This window comes from Triturus cristatus, chromosome 7 (genome assembly GCF_964204655.1).
Source record: "Triturus cristatus chromosome 7, aTriCri1.1, whole genome shotgun sequence".
NCBI lineage: Eukaryota > Metazoa > Chordata > Amphibia > Caudata > Salamandridae > Triturus > Triturus cristatus.
Genome location: NC_140590.1, coordinates 1,617,534,832 through 1,617,553,420, shown reverse-complemented (window position 1 = coordinate 1,617,553,420; position 18,589 = coordinate 1,617,534,832).

Here is an 18,589-nt window from a genome sequence, read left to right as displayed (position 1 = left end):
GTCGAAAGCACTTGAACAGTAATTCTGCCACCATTGCCTAGCTCAATGATAAACAGGAATGTGTTGAGTGATCACATCAAAAAGCTGTATGTGGCTGTTTCTATTCAGCAGAACCCTTCTGACGACAAGGTGCCTCTGCAGTAGATCAGCACATCCTCTTTCTGCTCTGCAAGGGTTACCCCAATAGGATTACAGCCGAGAAGTGTTGCGCCCCATTCTGGAGACAGAGGAGCCTATTGTGTCTCTAGCTTTACACCAAGGGGCAGTTTTCCCTGATGAATCTCATGCTGTGATTTTAACAATCCCAACTGTTGACACTGCTGCTGTGGTGTACTATAAACCACAAACAGAGCCCATACCAAGTGAAATAATTTCATTACAAACATTTGTACTGTATGAGAATGATTCCGATGCACAATTTGAAATAGACAAACAAATAAAACTGCATCCAGTTATTAAATGTTCAAGCTGGCTTCTTCCAATGTTTTTTTTATACAACATTTTAATGATTTTTTTATCAAACATTACAGTGAAAAATAGAGTCACAAAACAGGAGTGGCCTAAATGAACCAACCACCGAGTTGCCATTACAAATTTAGCCTCCCTCCACACCCAATCAGCAGACAACAGTAGAGCCACTACTATTCCCCTTCCCCCAGTTCATGTTTTGCTGGTACAGTTCTGGATTTTCTCGACTAAGGAGCGACGGGTGTCCTCATTTCATTGGAGGGCAATGCTGCGATAGTGGAACTACACAGTCCATATTTTGTGGTGTTTTTGCGGGCAGCTTCTGGCTTTGTAGAGGGGATTTCCATGCTCATTTGTTATATTTCATATCGGTACTCTAATATAGGTTTAGAGAACATCGTACTCTTTCCTTACATCATCTCCCCTTCATTTCATATGAACGAGCCTTATAAGGACAAAACTCCAAATAAGGACAGACTGCCTTATAGGGACTGAACGCCTTATAAGGACTGACACCTTTTAAGGACTAAACCTTTCACCTAGTTCTATGACGAGGGTGGGTTCTGCCCGATCGATATTGCTTAGCACAGATGAATAATTTATGACTACACTCTCCAGGGGGGCTTACTTCACCTCTCCTATCTACGCACAAAGGTTTAATCCCCAACGTCATCCTCATACTGAACAATGGGTAACATACGCACATAGACTGTATAAATACAGCACCTCTTGCTATCAGTAGTCAGGAGGGAACCGAGACTTCGAGGCCGGCACACTGACCAGAGACACTGCGGCTCCGGCATGCCATCGCTCCAGCTGACAGTGGTCTAACTATCACTGACGGGGTGTCCAACTCAAGTCCAGGACGAAGTCTCACACTCTCACTATTCAGGTATGGGGGTTCGACTAAATCCTAGCGGGATTCTTGGCTCTTAGATATTAGGCTATTAGACTATTAGGCTCTGAGGCTTAGTAGCTCTTTCACACCTACTTACATGCTAGGTACACTCCGGTACATCTAGACAGGCATTTTAGGAATACGCACTTTATTGTATAAATGCATTTTATATTCCTGTAAGCGTTCATGACTATTGCAAAATGGTAGAACAATACTATTCCTTTTTATTCACTGTACTGCTGGTTCTATATCTCTGCTACTGTGTTACAGTTGTAGCAGCACATTTGTTTTACATGAGAAGAACAACGGTACAATACATTCTTATTGTAAACACGCCCGACTGTTTCTTCTGTGTATCTCTCTGAGAGCAAAACAAGCAAACACGAGTGACTGGGTGAAAAGTAGTATATTGTTTCCACGAGTCTGAGGTTATTGTGTTCTGAGGTTGCAAAAACTAATCTCTCTGATAACAGGAGATTCTAGTAGCACTACGAGCTAGCTAGTGCGAAAACAGACTAACATACTCGGCGGGGGTGTACGGAGTCAGTCTGCCACCAGACCCACAGTTTATGTTATCTGCAAATGCGTAGGTTCTGCATGAAGGGTACTATTGGAACTACACTACATGGCGCCCAACCGTTTGGTTTAGTACTTATTTAACAGTAGAATCTGAGTAGCTCAGTCGTGCTTATTCTCAGAGACCCTACTTACAAAACCCAGAGACGTCTGGAGTGAGTGGGAAGAAACTCCGCCAAGGCTGAGTAGGCGAGATATCCTATTTATTGGCTGTTGGTTATTCAAGCTTGAAGGAAATATTCCCAAAATTGTGCATAAAACCTTTGCATAAAAACCTTTTCATAATTTCCTTAGACAGTTATTCTGTGTTCTATACACGATGTCTATCGAGAACGGAGATTTAAACCCAATAGACCATCTGGCCCAGGGACTCAATCAGTCTGGCGAGGAAGATGTAGATGCCATACAAATTGCAGCCAAAGTGAGACAAACTCTGACAGTTAAACTTGTCAAACATGGGTTATCACCCAGAGGAGGTGTAGTAATATTCGTGATAGAGGCACACGAAGATTTCAAAACAGAGGCATTCTACTCATGGGTTACATTCCCAGAAGCAGATGCTGTAACAAAAACTTTTCATTATTACACACATGAAGAAGTTCCAGCGGCCTACACTCCGTTTGAGGAGACAGAAATTCTGCTTACTTACCAGGAACATATTTTCTGGTTTAATGGCGCCCTACCCCACAGAGGAACAAGAGCAAGGCTTGGTTCTTTAGGAAGAACAGGAGCAACATGGCCGCTATTAGCGACCTATGCAACACATCCAGACATTGACATAATGCCAGGTGATGAACTGCTTGTTCAACACAAAGAGTGGATAAAACTCTACAGAAACATGACACACTTCGTCTTAAGGGCACTAGCGGTCCAACCAACAGTAATTACACCAAATCCAGCTCCTATACAGAGCTCAGGTACTAAAATGAACACACAAACATTACACGCGGTCATGGGCAAAGTGCCCACAAAACGTGAACAAATTCCTTTCTGGGTAGCTCAGAAAATAACCCAGTTAGAAGCAGTATTCCCAAATACCACACCATTTGAAAAACACAGAATGTTAACAATGTATTTGCCCATGGGGATTACACCACAGTTAGAGGATTGCACCTCTTGGGTTACAGTCTTTGCTGTCATATATACCAGAACTCATGGTATTCCTTCATTAGCAGTAATTCCTGATGTATTAAGACAAATACAAAATTAGGACGGAGCAGAACCTGCCCTAAACTTAGGGATGAAGTCATTAAATAACTACGACCAGGTGTTAGCCATAATACTAGCTAACATTAAAGGGGAAGCAGCATCAGTGGCAATCCGCCAACGCCTAAGGGAGATCGGCCCGTTATTAAGGGGGCTGAACTACCCAAAATAATTGAAACTGCGTATGCAGAATTAAGCAGGGATAGTTTGGGGACAAAAGCTTCAAAACCTCAACTACAGGGCAGTTCTATGCAGACACCTACTTCTTCTACAAAGAAGTGGGATAATAAAAAAGAAAGCTTTAAAGACAAAAGATCTCAGTCCCAAGGTGGGTCTTCTCCACAGGAGCCCTCTGAAAAGAGTTACAACCTTAGGAATAGGGATAATATTAGGAAACCTGACAGGTATTAAGATACTGATACACGTTCATCTTGTTACTTTCAGTGCTCGAAGAAAAGCTCCGAAAGAGAAGGACGGTCAGAGAATAGAGAGGAGCGCACACAGTCAAGAGACAAGCAGCGCGCTCAAGACTTTACTTCTAAAAAAGAAGATAAGCAAAATCCAAAACCTCAATTTAAGAAAAAGTAAGTTGCTGGTCTGAAAATCAGACATGCCCAGAATTCTGAGGACACAACTTCTGAATGAGGAATGGGCTCTGACGATGCTAGACAGTGCGTCAGAAGTAACAATAGCTCTCCTGAACCTGAAGGATTTTCTGGTGACAGCGGAGTTGAATGATTACATCACGGTGGAAACACGAGACACCAGGGTGAGCGCCCCATATAAATTGTATGAAATAACACTCCGGATGGAGGGGGACAAGCCCAGGAAAGTAAAAGCTTTTTTTTGGAAGAACTTATCATCTGGGTATGACATCCTGTTAGCAGAACAAGACTGGCCGCCTGCATTCATAACGGAGTGCCCCAGGGGAGAAAGTATAATTTTTCCTGCATTTTCCAACCACGTTCTGTAGTTTAGTTCCTAAATCCCTGATATGCTCTGTGCATTGGAATAATATACACTATAGTTTTGACATAGGACTGAGGTCAGTATGTCTCTATCGAGTACATTAAACTTAATTACTTGCGTGTGCCAGCTAACTCAGAGGTCACTAGAAACTTCTCGAATATACAAGAAGGGATTAGTTTCTGACAACCGCATAAACATGATAACTTTGTTTCCCTTAGAGTCGGAACAATCTCAGAACCGTGGAAACAATAAATAACATTTCAATAAAAAGGGGTTTAATGAACAGCCTTATTTCTCATGCAAGAGATATGAACTGCTACAATCGTAAAACAGGATGCGAAGTACAATACCTACAGAGTTAGCAGTAAGATAAAATAATACTGCAATAACATGGTTTGTAGCTATGACATATATTTATAAAATACATACATAAATAACACAGGCTAAAATATGAATACTCATCTGATGCTTCTAAATAGTTCTACCCCAGTGTACCTAACCTAAGTGTAGTACGAGGTAGGAAGTAGGTGCTGTTTTCTAAAGTATAGCTAGCTATAGTTTTAGTTTTCCCAAGAGTTGCCAAAAGTTTCTCTAAGTTCTAGTCTGCTCCATACCTTAGAATGTGTGAGGTTGGAATCTCTTTCCGGGACTCGATAGCTAACACCCCGCAAGGGGAGTCAGAAACATTGGAGCTGGATTGTCTGCGAGGAGCATGACACCGTCTGGTAAGTGCATCATGCGGGAACTCGATCTCCTTCCAAACTTGCTGTGGCGAACCGCAAGTAGGCTGTCGAACTGGACCGAACCGGAACCGTGGTTTGCCAGGACAAGTGCAGGTATATTTACACCTTGAAGGTGTTTAGGAATGTCTGTATTGACTTAAAAGTTGGGCATCGGAACGTCATGAATGAACCCCTAAGGAATTGATGTTCATTCATACTAAATGAGTTCTTGGAGAAATCAATATCCAAGCAAGGGAAATTCCTAAAGGCTTAAGAGTCTGGTTTTCCAAGAACTCGTTGTGACGTGGATTGTCGGATGTAGGAGACCATGCCTGTATTTGGTTCGCATGGACAATGCCTAAATAAGGGCTGGATTTTCTATGCCTAATTACGGGTACCATGAATTGTACCTATATAAGGACATACATCGGGAAACCTATTTACGGAATCTAAATCTACACACAACAGTTCCCGTTCACCTTAAACATACATATGCACAGAAGTGGGCAGTAGCCCAAGCCCCGGCATTGTACAAAAATCACGCAGGGTGGGATGAGAACTCAACCTACCACATGATTCCGTTTAAAGTTTCACCTAATGCTGAGAGGCAATATCCAATAAAGCAAGAAGCTAAAAAACAGGTCAGGGAGATCTTAGATCAACTTGAATACCAGGGGGTCATTGAAAAATGTACCTCTCCAATGAACAATCCTTTGTTTCTTGTCGCTAAACCTGAAAATACATATTGTTTTATATTACAGACATTTAAACTCATGAACAAAGACATTTGCTGTCCAAAATGCACATAGTGCCGCATTAATGAATAACATTGTGCGCAAAAAAGACAAAACCACACTTGATATCTCAAATGGATTTTTATGCCAAAATATAGCACCTAAAAGCAGATAGCTGACGGCATTCAGTGCGTTAGGGTCCCAGCCACAATTTTGTCGACTCGCCCAAGGGTACAAAAATAGCACGAGGTATTTTCAGCAAGAGTATCAGAGTTACTTCAAAAATTTGATGAAGCAGCGTTGTCCTATGTGGATGATATTTATCTGAGAGACGACGACTTAGAGAGGCACTTGACCAGGGTAAGCACCATAATTATGGGATTTGCCAGAGAGGGCTACAAATGTAACTTTAAAAAATCTAAAATAGCCCCCTCAAAGTCCTATTTTTGGGATAAGAGCTGTCAAGTGAAGCAAAAGTCTGGCAGCTAACGTTTTAGAAAAGTGTGCGCTGCTCCAGCCTCCGAAATTATTAAAAAATTTACAATCAATACTAGGATTCCTAAATTTCGGCAGGACATACATTTTAGATTATGCACAAAGGCGAAACCTTTCTATGACTTATTAAAACCTGACTTTTCAGCCAGAGATTGGACACAAGAACAGACTAATATTCTCAGTTTACTAAAGGAAGACATGATTGCTTCCAAACACGCGTAAACGTACGCAACTTGGTGATCCGAATTATTGCGGGTCAAAGCGGGTACACTTATTTGACTTTTAATGAAGGAGAAACTGTACCAATCGCATACAAATCACACCTGTACACAAAAGCAGAAATGCGTTTCACTTCATCAGAAAAAATACTAACAGCCGTTCAGACTGCTGTAGCAAAAGAAAGAGCACTGGCTCAGGGGAAACGCATTACTGTCGTAACTTCGGTAACGGCTTTAGAAGCTGTTACAAAGGCCAGCATCCCAAATGCGAAAGCGTTACATCCAAGATGGATACAATGGGCTAATTCTCTTACTGCAACTGACGGTGAATACAGATTTGATCCAAGTTTAACTCAAGCATTCCTGCAATTTGAACAAGAATATCCGCTACCAAATGAAATCTTGCCTCTGAAACAATATGAATATATATTATTTACACTGATGGATCTGCTCAACCAGCGATAGGAAGTAAGCAGCAATATTTTTCGGCATGTGCTATCGTTAAAGTTCGCATGCGTGATGGCAAGTTCCATCCTAGTTGCGCAAAGACGCAATCTCTAGGAGACTGCACAGCTCAGTTGGCAGAATTAAAAGCACTGATACTGGCACTTGTAAATACGATTCACGAATTCCCAACACTTATCGTGTGTGATTCTTTTTACTGTGTACAGTCGTACAATGAGTACTTACAGCATTGGGAACAAAACAGGTTCAAAGATGCAAAAGATGGCACAATTAAGCACAAATCGATATGGGAACAGGTAGCAGAGTTCAAAACCGAGCTACCGAGAACTCACGTGACTCATACACTGAGTCATCAGCGTGATGGCGTTTACGTTGCAGGGAATTCATTGGCTGATGAAGCTGCAAAGGGGGCTGTTCGCACAGCTTCCGTAGCTGCGCTGACTCGTTCAAAAACGAGAATAGATGCAGATATTATGGTAGTTGTCATCGCATCACGCAAAGGCAGCACAGCAGTACCTAAAAAATGTCCACTCAAATACTCCTAAAAGTTAGATGCACAAACCATTCCATATGCTCATATTCCTGGAGTGGGGGATAGAGTAATACCAAATATGGATCGTAGGCAAGGGTTAATTAGCTGCACATGAGGGTTTGGGCTCTGCACGCACAGGCATTACAGCGACTATTTCTTTATTGAAACAACACTATTGGTGGCTAGGGTTCACTAAGCAAACTAAAGACTATGGGCACCATTACGATGGCGGGCGGACACCGTAACGGTATGTGGGACCGCCCGCCAGGGGTGCGGCGATCCCACTGTGCCTATTAGGATGCGAACGCCCCCCTGGCAGTCGCATCACGCATATTGAACATTGTGGCGGGCGGTGCTTCAAGCAGCACTCGCCACAATGTTCAAGATGCATGTTGTGCATTGGCATGCACAATGTGACAGGCACCGCGCGGTGCCTCCCACCTTGTGTATGCCAATGGAGGGGGGTACCATAGGTACCCCCCAAGTGCAATCCCCTACTCCCCCACCCCCAAAGCAATCGCCTCCGGCCTTACCATGGCGGCATTGACGCCATGGAAAGGCCTTTCAGGTTGCTCATGCTAATGCAGGCACTGCCACCATATTAGCTCCCTTTTCCGCACGGCCGGCAATCCGACCGACGAAAGCGGCGGACGGTCTTTCCGTCCGCCGCGGTGCCCCTTGCCATGCTAATATGGCGGGGGGTCCAACAGGGACATTTGGCGGGCGGAGTGCCACCGCCGGGCCAACGGTGGTGATCTGCCCGCAATGCTAATGACTACCTATGTCTTGAAATGTGACATCTGCCAGCAGATAAAAGGCTCCACCGTTGCACGCCCGGCACAGATGCCATTACTACAATCTGACAAAACCGCTCGCATGTGTGTACTTGGACCACTGCGGCCCCTTACAAACGGACGGGGCTTACAGATATATCATGGTTGCAGTGGATTCATGCTCGAGATTCCTATGGGTATGGCCTCAGCGTTCTGCTGACGCTTGAACTGTTATAAAAGATTTGCGAGTCTTTATCAGCACATACGCAGTTAACACGTTACATTCTGACCGCGGGCCTGCATTTAGCTCTCGGGCTTACAAAGAGGCCATGGAAGGAATGGGCGTAGCATTGCGGTTCTCATCTCCGTACCATCCTGGGGGAAATTCGGTTGTGGAGAGAAAAAAACGGGACATAAATCAATCTTTAACAGCTAGTGTATTAGGCAGGGGTGACAGTTGGGTCACACACCTATATGGGGTTCAGCGGGCATTAAACAACCAGCCAAGAAGCTCTCTAGGGGGTGTCACTCCATATGAGGTCCTCTTTGGGACACCAATGTGGGTGCCTGATCTTGATTGTGAAGGTACAGTGGCGGATGAAAAACCATTTGATATCCATGATCGTTTGGCTGTTTTACAGGATCTAAATGAAACCAGGACAAAACAAAGCAATGTCCATCTAAAGTAGACCACCACTGAGGAAGTCAAGGTAGTCACGGCAAGACCTGTCTGGATCCCAAAAGTAAGGGATCTGGTCAGAGAGGAAATTGCGGACAAAAAGGAATTTGGACCCTCTTACAGAAAACCTGTACCAATCCTTGCAGTACATTAAACAAGAACTGTGATGCTCCCGCCTCTTGCCGGAAAAAAGATTTGTCTCATTCGACTTAATCAAACCACACTATGTGGCCAATACTAAACAGTAGGCCTAGTGGACTCCGCTTTAGCAGACGCCCTCCTCTAGCTACAATCCAAGAAGTTCAAACAGAAAGACTCATCACGTTTGAAGAGCCACCTGTAAGGAATGAAGGACTAAGCAACAATGCTATGGAACTTGTTCCACTTGAACCAGACATTCAAATTCAAAATGAAAATCAGAATAATTCACAAGTTGCAATTAGACATAATACAGACATCTACAACAACATGCCTCGTCGAGAGGAAAATAACATTTCAACTAATCCCAATGCAATTTCAACAATTGATCAAACTGCTTCTTTCTATTTCATTAACTTTGATACGTTTTCTCTTGATCCAAGTGAGCTGGAAACGACGCCGGAAACACCATTCAAGCAAGAATTAAAGAACTTTTTTCTCTTTCTTCAAAAGACATACCTGGTATCACCTTGGATTGAACTCTGGGTAATTTCTGGGATATTGTTTTTTCTTTTCTGGCTAGGCTTAGTATTGGCTTTTAGTATGCTTATCAATGGACACTATCTTCAACAAGGTTCCACAGCCCAAGAGGTCAACATTCTACTGAAGCCACATCCATCATCACATCGTGAACAAAGAAACTTGTCATCAGTGAACATTACAGCAGTTCCTATACCCAATGGTATAGTATGGGACAAGGTTGATTTCAACATCTTCGGCTCGACCAAACGTTTAAAAATTAATCATGTATTTAAAATCTCATTAAGTGATTTCACTACCTCCAGTACATTTTCTGATGATTGGGACGCTGAAACAGTAAATAACATGTTGTTTGATTTAGTGAAAACTGCTGCATTTCCTAATAATGAAATGTTAGAGGGTTCTTCAGACTATGACAAATTGTACTGTTATCAACGTTATGGTCATCATTTCCTGCACAAATCCATTTCACCTAGGAATGTATTTGAGTACCATCAGTGGAACATTGCCCGACACCACCAAAAACTAGTTCACAAATGTTTGCACAGAAATTTTCATACTTTTCAGGATTTAACACAACAGATCCAGCCTCATTTTATTATAAGGTTGCACCAACATCAGCACAGAAAATGATGTTGACAAACACCAAACAGATTCACTCTGCTTCCTTTTTGGCCCAAATGTCTGAACATGGTTTCCACCTATGGATAGACGAAATTGACTCGAAATCAATTTGGGGTTCAAGGAACTGGCAAGTCCAGGGTACAGAGGCACTATTTAGAGCATGCCTCATTCCACAGCAGATGATCTTTTTAAATGCTACTGTGTAACAGACATCCTGTCTTGGAATAGCCAAGATAAAGGACATGAACGCTCCAAGGTTACCTACACCAACACAGGGGTGGCAGAATTCTTCTATAAAGGAAGGGGCAACAGTTGATGACGTACTAAAGTACAATAGATCAGACCCAAATTGGAAGGAGTGGGCGGTTTGGCTATTAGACACAAACACATGTCATAAACGGTTCCTGTACATCATAAAAGGACTCAGTATGCATAGGCCAGATCCAAGATATGTACAGAGAGAACATCCAGGGGTAGTGACATCCTATAGTATTGGGAAGTTGTGCCTAGATTGGCTAGAAACCTCAACACTTAAAGAAGTGAAACAACACCTATCTTTACTCTCACAAGACATGGATCTTAGGGGCTTTTTACTAGGACCAAGGAAATAACATCAAAAACGTTTCATATATGCAGGCATTTATGATGCCTATAATGAAATCTGGAAGATTTCCCAACAAGAAGCCGCAGAGAGAATACGGGAAATAGACCGTATAAACATAGAAAAAGCTTTTGCCGTGGTAGATAATGGGTTAACCACTTTGACCTCCAGAGTATATTCATTGGGCAACATTGTATCTTCTGCTTTTGACATACTGGAACAAGATTTAGCCATATTACAACATGGCCAATTACAGTTGCGTTCTATTATGTTATTAAGCTGGACGCTGCAATCTTAGCATGCAGGAATTGTGCCTTGGTGTTTTATAAACAGTACGTCTCTGTTTTCAGATACACAGATAGAAATGGCACATAGGGGAGCAAAATATACAATGCTGCAAATTGAAAAACTGGAATGGTTACCATTCACAGTAGCTGAATTACCATCAACAGAATTGCTACTTCATGGCCAAATCACTTTCCCGTTCACAACCTTTCAGTTTCACTATTGCCTTGAGCAAAAACAGATAGGCAGATATGAAAAATTGAGTAAAGAATACATTAAGAAATCCTGGGATTCACCATATAGATTTCAATGCTGGAGTGGGGATCGAGAGGTGTTTCTTAGTGGTACTAACTGCCAGAACGCTTTAAGTGGTTCTCTCATGTGCCAAGATATTATTTTGCACGGAGCTTGTAATGGTTCAATTTCGAATCTGTCTTGCCACATGAAATGAACTCCAGCTGCCGTGGTCACGCCAGCATTCGAGCTACTTTCGAATGGGAGTTACTTGATGCTGAGCGATCAAGGTTGTTGTGGGATGCTCCCGGGCATCGCATTACTGGTCACCGTGAACACCAGGGTTACTTACTGTATGCAAGTATTGTTTCCTCCGACAAGTACAGTCAGGGAGGCGCTGATATGGCCTTCACTGAATGTTTCCATTATACAGTTTGATGCTTTGAGCAGAATGAAAGCCATGCTTTTACAGCAGACCGTGCTGTTAAACTCCGCTCGAGAAACCTTTGAACTCCAAGTTGCAAGGACCTCGACAGAGATACAGGCACTAATCCGTACCAACTGCCCCCTACATTTCATATAAATGGTGGGACGTATCTTTAATATGTCAGATATGAGTGGCAATGCACACCTATTTAAGACCATAGGGTCAGGATTCCTTTACACCTTCCAGACCATCCTCGGAGTTATTCCTAACTTTATACACTCTGTATTTGGAAGCATTTTCGGGGGTCGACATCTGATCCTGCTTGCTGTAGCTGGAATCCTGATTATCGTCTACCTGCTGCACAATGGACGGACCATCCGCCAGCGAGATTGCAAAAGCTCTCCCGGAGAGAAATTACTGTGAGCGCATGGTACAGCACCTCGCCTACGAGAACTGAGTGCTTTTTGGTTCTTATCCTTCAGACCAGTCTTTGACGACTGCATCGTACCTGTCTTCCGATGCCTGTTCTGCGGAGGAGAATGTGAGTTTAATATCTGTCTGACACGGAGATGCCAGCGGACTTAGACTCCAGGCTGGAACCCATGTGGTCCCATGCACAACTCTGTCCCCAGCGTATTCCCATCTTGACACATGCCTTCCTTGAGGAACCGCAGGTGCCTTTCACGACTGAATTGAATTTCAGCTCCAGAATTGGCACCGAGGTATTGAATTCAGCACCGGCTACCTCCACAACAGCTGTTGGCAGCGAGGAGTTTCATCTATGCACACTTGACGTGCTATGTGAGGTATTGCAGTGTTTGTCCCCTGCTGTAGCAGGCAGCGATAATGTTATGTCTCCCAGCCAGGACTTCTAATCTAAATCTGGCTCACCGTGTGCTGGGAACGAATTCAGAAATTGTCTTTCCCCTTTTCAAATGAGCATGGCCTTCGAAGTACGCTTGCAGTAGTTCAACTTGTGTGATCGAACTCATTTAGAACTGTGATTTTCGGAACTTTACACTGAAATGTCAAATTATTACCAAAAGAATATTTATTGCCTTGTTTTTTTAAAAATTATTTTTAAATGATTTTTTAACATTTTGAGAAACATTTTAAATGACTCTTGATAATATTATGCACTGACACCATTATAAATGTGTATCTCGAAATGTGTTTTATTATTGTTAAGTATAAGGAGGAGTGGGTGTTATATTTCATATCGGTACTCTAATATAGGTTTAGAGAACATCGTACTCTTTCCCTACATCATCTCCCCTTCATTTCATAGGAACAAGCCTTATAAGGACATAACTCCAAATAAGGACAGAATGCCTTATAGGGACTGAATGCCTTATAAGGACTGATGCCTTTTAAGGACTAAACCTTTCACCTAGTTCTATGAGGACAGTGGTCTAACTATCCCTGACGGGGTGTCCAACTCAAGTCCAGGACGAAGTCCCACACTCTCACTATTCAGGTATGGGGGTGCGACTAAATCCTAGCGGGATTCTTAGCTCTTAGATATTAGGCTATTAGACTATTAGGCTCTTAGGCTTAGTAGCTCTTTCGCACCTACTTACATGCTAGGTACACTCAGGTACATCTAGACAGACATCTTAGGAGTACGCACTTTATTGTATAAATGCATTTTATATTTATGTATGCGTTCATGACTATTGGAAAATGGTAGAACAATACTATTCCTTTTTATTCACTGTACTGCTGGTTCTATATCTTTGCTACTGTGTTACAGTTGTAGCAGAACATTTGTTTTACATGAGAAGAACAACGGTACAATAAATTCTTATTGTAAACACGCCCGACTGTTTCTTCTGTGTATCTCTCTGAGAGCAAAACAAGCAAGCATGAGTGACTGGGTGAAAAGTACTATATTGTTTCCACGAGTCTGAGGTTATTGTGTTCTGATATTACAAAGACTAATCTCTCTGATAACAGGAGATTCTAGTAGCAATACTATCTAGCTAATGCGAAAACAGGCTAACATACTCAGCGGCGGTGTACGGAGTCAGTCTGCCACCAGACCCACAGTTTATGTTATCTGCAAATGCGTAGGTCCTGCATGAAGGGTACTATTGGAACTACACTACACATTCACCAAACTAGTCTGGACTTCCACCTCTGAAAGGGTGGAGGCTCCATGTCCTTTCAGGACCTAGCGATGTTCCTTTTTGCTACTACCAGTCAGAGCCACAGTAATGCGGTACTGTATCTGTCAGTGTCTATTTTTTTTTCTTGGTTGTGATATGGAGGAAAAGGCTGAGGTCTCAAGGTAAGATCTAGCCCAATATGTGCATCAGGCACGTCAGTACCCCATCCAAAATGGCTTCAACTTCCCACATGCCCAGACTGTATGAAAAAGGTATCCCCTCTCTCTGTATCACATCGCAGACAGTATGATGAGGCAATAGCCCCCACTCACCATAGCCTATCGCATGTATAATACACCCCATGTAGATATTTCCAGTGTATAAGTTGAAACTGTGAGGCTATGGCTGATTCATGGGGGAGGCAAGTGCATTTCCCCAGTCGTCTTCAGAGAGTTGTCCTAGGTCCCCCACCTAAGCCTCACTCAGGCGATCAAAGGAGTCCAGCGAGTTATTCACCAAAGATCGATACACTTGGGAAATTTGTGATTGGACAGTTTATCTAGGAGAATCTTGGCTTTCAAGGGGCCATATTCCGGTATGTCTGTGAGCCCGGCTATATAAGGTGTGAGAGCATGTCAGAGCTGTGGATATCTAAAGAATTCTGTATGGTCAAGCTCATTCCATCTGTAAGTCCGTGAAGGACTTCATCCTATTGCCGAAAATGATTTCTGCCAATTTGGAAATACCAATTGTGTTCCATTGTTTAAAGCTCTATAGGTCCGAGACTTGATGCCGTAGGGTCCCATATCACAGCAGGGTCTCCTTCATCAAGAACCCTATCCTTCCAAGAGCTCTATCAGTATCCCTCCACATTTAAAGCATCACTATCGTGGCAGGTGGGAGGGCTTCAGTGAGTGCCCCTTCATGCAGCAAGTGCAGTTGAGAAGTTTCTCGCATTTGCCATTTCTGTCGCAAAGGCAGGGTCCACCTCAGTGTCGAACCACCACTCATTCACGATTATGAGATGAGACACCTTGTAGTATGAAAAAATGTCCGGGGTCGCAATGCCCCTCTCATATGTAGATTTATAACATTTAAAAAGGGTTATCTTCGGATTACGATGGCTCCATGGAACGTCTCGCAAGAGCGAGTCTAGTTTCTTGAAAAAGGTCCGTGGTAGAGGTAAGGGGTAGTTCTGTAGTTAATAGAACAGTCGTAGCAGGACAACCATTTTGTAAATGGTGGAGAGCTCCATAAAGGATAGATTACTTTTGCCTAAATCCCATGTCACAATGCAAGCAATTAAGCTGGCACTGAATATTATAGGTCCAGGCGCATTGTGGGGCTGCAGTAACGTACACCTTCAAATATTGGAGACCCTCCCGCGGGACCTGCAGGTCAGGTGCTCAGCATAGAGCGGTGAAGTGCAGGCCAGGGAATATATTTCGAAGATTTAGCTGTGTTCATAGTGAGTCCAGAGAAGATTCCAAAGACACAGAGAATCTTGAGGAGTCGAGGACCGGACTCTGAGGATCGTCCAGAAATACCAGGTCAATATTAACATAAAGGACTATCCTGTCCTAGAGTCCAGGCACTCACTCAAGGCCCCTAACCAAGGCATCCACGCTCAATCACCCCGCTGGTGCCTCAATCGTGACAGCAAAAAATAAGGGCGACAGCGGGCGTCTCATTCCTCTTTGTACTGGGAACGGGTCTGACATTGCATCCCCCCCCTGATTTTCCATTCCTATTCCCTTGCTGTTGGTATTGTGACGGATGCCTTCTTCCATCTTGGTCATATACCTGGATTGCCACTGGAATCAGTTTTGTTTTAATGTGGATTATAATGCGGATTGTGACTTTACTTCTGATACCTGGCAACTACATTCCTGATAAGACAGTACTGTTTTCTGTGATTCAGAAATAACAACTGCAGTCTTCTACAGGGCCCGTTGAGATGATCGTGCTGTGAATATCAGCACATATTCTGTACTCGACGGCGTTGTTTAAGAAAAAGTTCCTTACAAGACTATGGGTCAGACAAAAATGATTCCAATGCCATATAGGTCAAGTTTCTCTAGAAAATGCTATTATTCCTAGCCCCTTCGCGAATACATTGGCCATACATGCTGTTAAACAATTAATCTCTGTTATGTCCCCATATGCTACCCTAAATAATCAAGATCCTTGTTTAAATGCTAAAAATCAGTAAGGACCATTTTATTTTCATAATTATGGACATCTCGGCGTTAATAGAACCAGTAGTCCTCAAGAAAAATATACCCTTTACACAGTGGGAGCAGTGTCGGGCTCCCTCCATAAACAGTGTCTGACATTTCCAGAAAAGGCTCTCTTATTTTAACAGTGAAGATAGGTCAGATCTACCTGTTTTTTAATTCACAAAAAACAGAAATATTTCTGAAAAATCTGATTATTAATCACGGGTTCAAATACTCTTCTCGGCTATGAATATTGAATGGAAAATATAATTGAAAAAAATATTTATGATATCAAATTTTGGCAGATTTAAGGTACATGATTTCTATTAAGGGCGGGCGTGATGTCTTGAGAAATGATATGTCTGACAAAGACAATTCTGCAGGCAACATGCACTGGGGATTTAAAGATATCATAATTGATTGCATAAGTTAATATGAAACAATTCCTAAATTGGCAATGGAAAGGAAATGTTAATGAGGCTGAATCGAATACTATGATCCAAAATGGTATTTATAATCTGAATGCATTTGATTCAAATGACGTTGCGCTATGGCCAGTAGATACTGATAGGTGCATGACATTTTTTATTTCGAAAGCTACTGTTCCGTTTGAAAACAAACCAGATCCTCGATATAGTCAGGTCTGGTGGAAGTATGCAGCAGAGGAAGGCCAAATTATGTGGCAGGATTGACTAAGTTATGTTGCATAATGAGACACAATTTGTGATAGTATTACTTACCTAAACCTTACACATGATAATGATGTCTGGACAAAAATTCCACCTCATTAGTACCAGTTTAACAAACATAAAAAGCAATGATGATGAGAAATCAATCTTTGTGAGGTGCCTTCTACTACAGTGGAACACATCACCACGTTTTTAGTAAGTTTTGATCTGCCTGAGCTAGAAACACATTTTTGTTAAAATCTGCAAATTATGCATCAGAGGATGGATTATGTAGCAAAAGTGGCATATCCATGAATATGCAGAAAGGGTCGCAGCTGCAGAATCCCATCATTCCTATTGCCATTGATATGGTATAAACTCCCAAATAGCAGCAACCTCATATAGTGTGGGTACACTGTGCCAGCGATGGCTAGCACATTCCTGTTGGCCTGCTGTAAAAGACCAACTGTCCAAAATGAATGAGGAAATGGATTTCAATGATTTTCTTCTGGGTCCCCATACAGTAAAAAATAAATGATCTGTATACACAATAATATATTCCGATTATTAAAGAAGCAGGCATATTCAGAAAGGGAAACTGCAAAAAGAATTTGGGAAACAGACAGAGAAATAATGCAGACCATGTTTAAAGTCAGAGATAATGGTTTCGCGACCCACTGATAACGGGTATACACAATTTCCATTATAATTAAATCAACTGTGAATATTCTAAAGGAACATTTTAATCTTTTACAACAAGGAAAGGCTTAGATGCGAGCAATAACACAACGAAATTGGTCTTTGCAGATCTAAAAAGCTGTTTAAATGCCAAGGCAGAACGTGCCACGTTTATCCCTTACAATTTGACTTCAATACAGAGAACAATGGCTAAAAAGGCATCATCTGCCCTATTAGGTATTGTGGAAATAGAAAGCAACCCATTTCCTGGGACGGAAGACACACGTGGCTCTTACAAGCAGAGATCTCCTTGCCAATGACTGCCTTTCATTTCTATGATTGTCAAAAACACACATCCTTAGGTTGATCTGAAAAATATATGATGCCTTTCTTTTTCATGAATGGAAGTTTCTGTATGAATTACATTGATGTTGCCCGCGATCGTAGAGACGCGGAAGTAGCTGCCCGGGAACGCTGGTCGTCGGACTAAATCAGCCACGAGCAACTCTTACCCGGAGCAGTAAAAGAATCCCTTACAGCCCACAACCTTTTACCTAAAGGAACCAAGTGAATAATACGGAGGTGCGTGGCGAGGGTCAGAAAGGACGTCCCATGCCCACCCCCACGAACAACCCTAAAAGCTCAGGGAAGTGAGAGAAATTGAAAAAACTCCCGCAAGAGTGCAGCTAAATAAATAAGCAAGCCTAGTGCGTTTTCGCACAGGCAACCATTCCTGGATAAGGAGATACCATTACTTATAGTCCTGAAGAAGGAGGCCACAAACAACGAATAGCCTCCGAAACGCGTCGACGCAATATTTTTGTGTTAAATTTGGAAGGGGCACACAAACCTTTGTCAAATAAGGAAGTGAATCCTTAGTCAATTGTTGCCCACGAGGTTTCTGAATTAACTGTCTCATGACAAAATAGATTGTCTTTTAAATCTCCTTGTTTGTCTTTTTTTGTCTTGTTTAGTATTATCTATTCAATTGTTTTTAAGATTTGTCGCTTTTTTATCAAAAATCAAATGCATATTTTACAATGATTATATTGTGATAAAAGAAATCTTGTGATGCAAATAAACAGTTTGCTTTTATATAAATTGACGTTCTTTTGTATTGAAGTGTTCCTTGAAAAGGAGTGATTTGTGAATACCTGATTTCGGTAGCTTGAATGAATAGAATGTGTGAATGAGTTAACAAATATTCTACCCAAAAAGGAAAACACATTTTTTACTTTATAGTTCTTTGGTGCTCTATTTCCTTTTTGTGAACATTGAGCCCCTCTCTTACCTTGTTTTAAACTGAATTACATTGTTGGACAAAAGACAAGC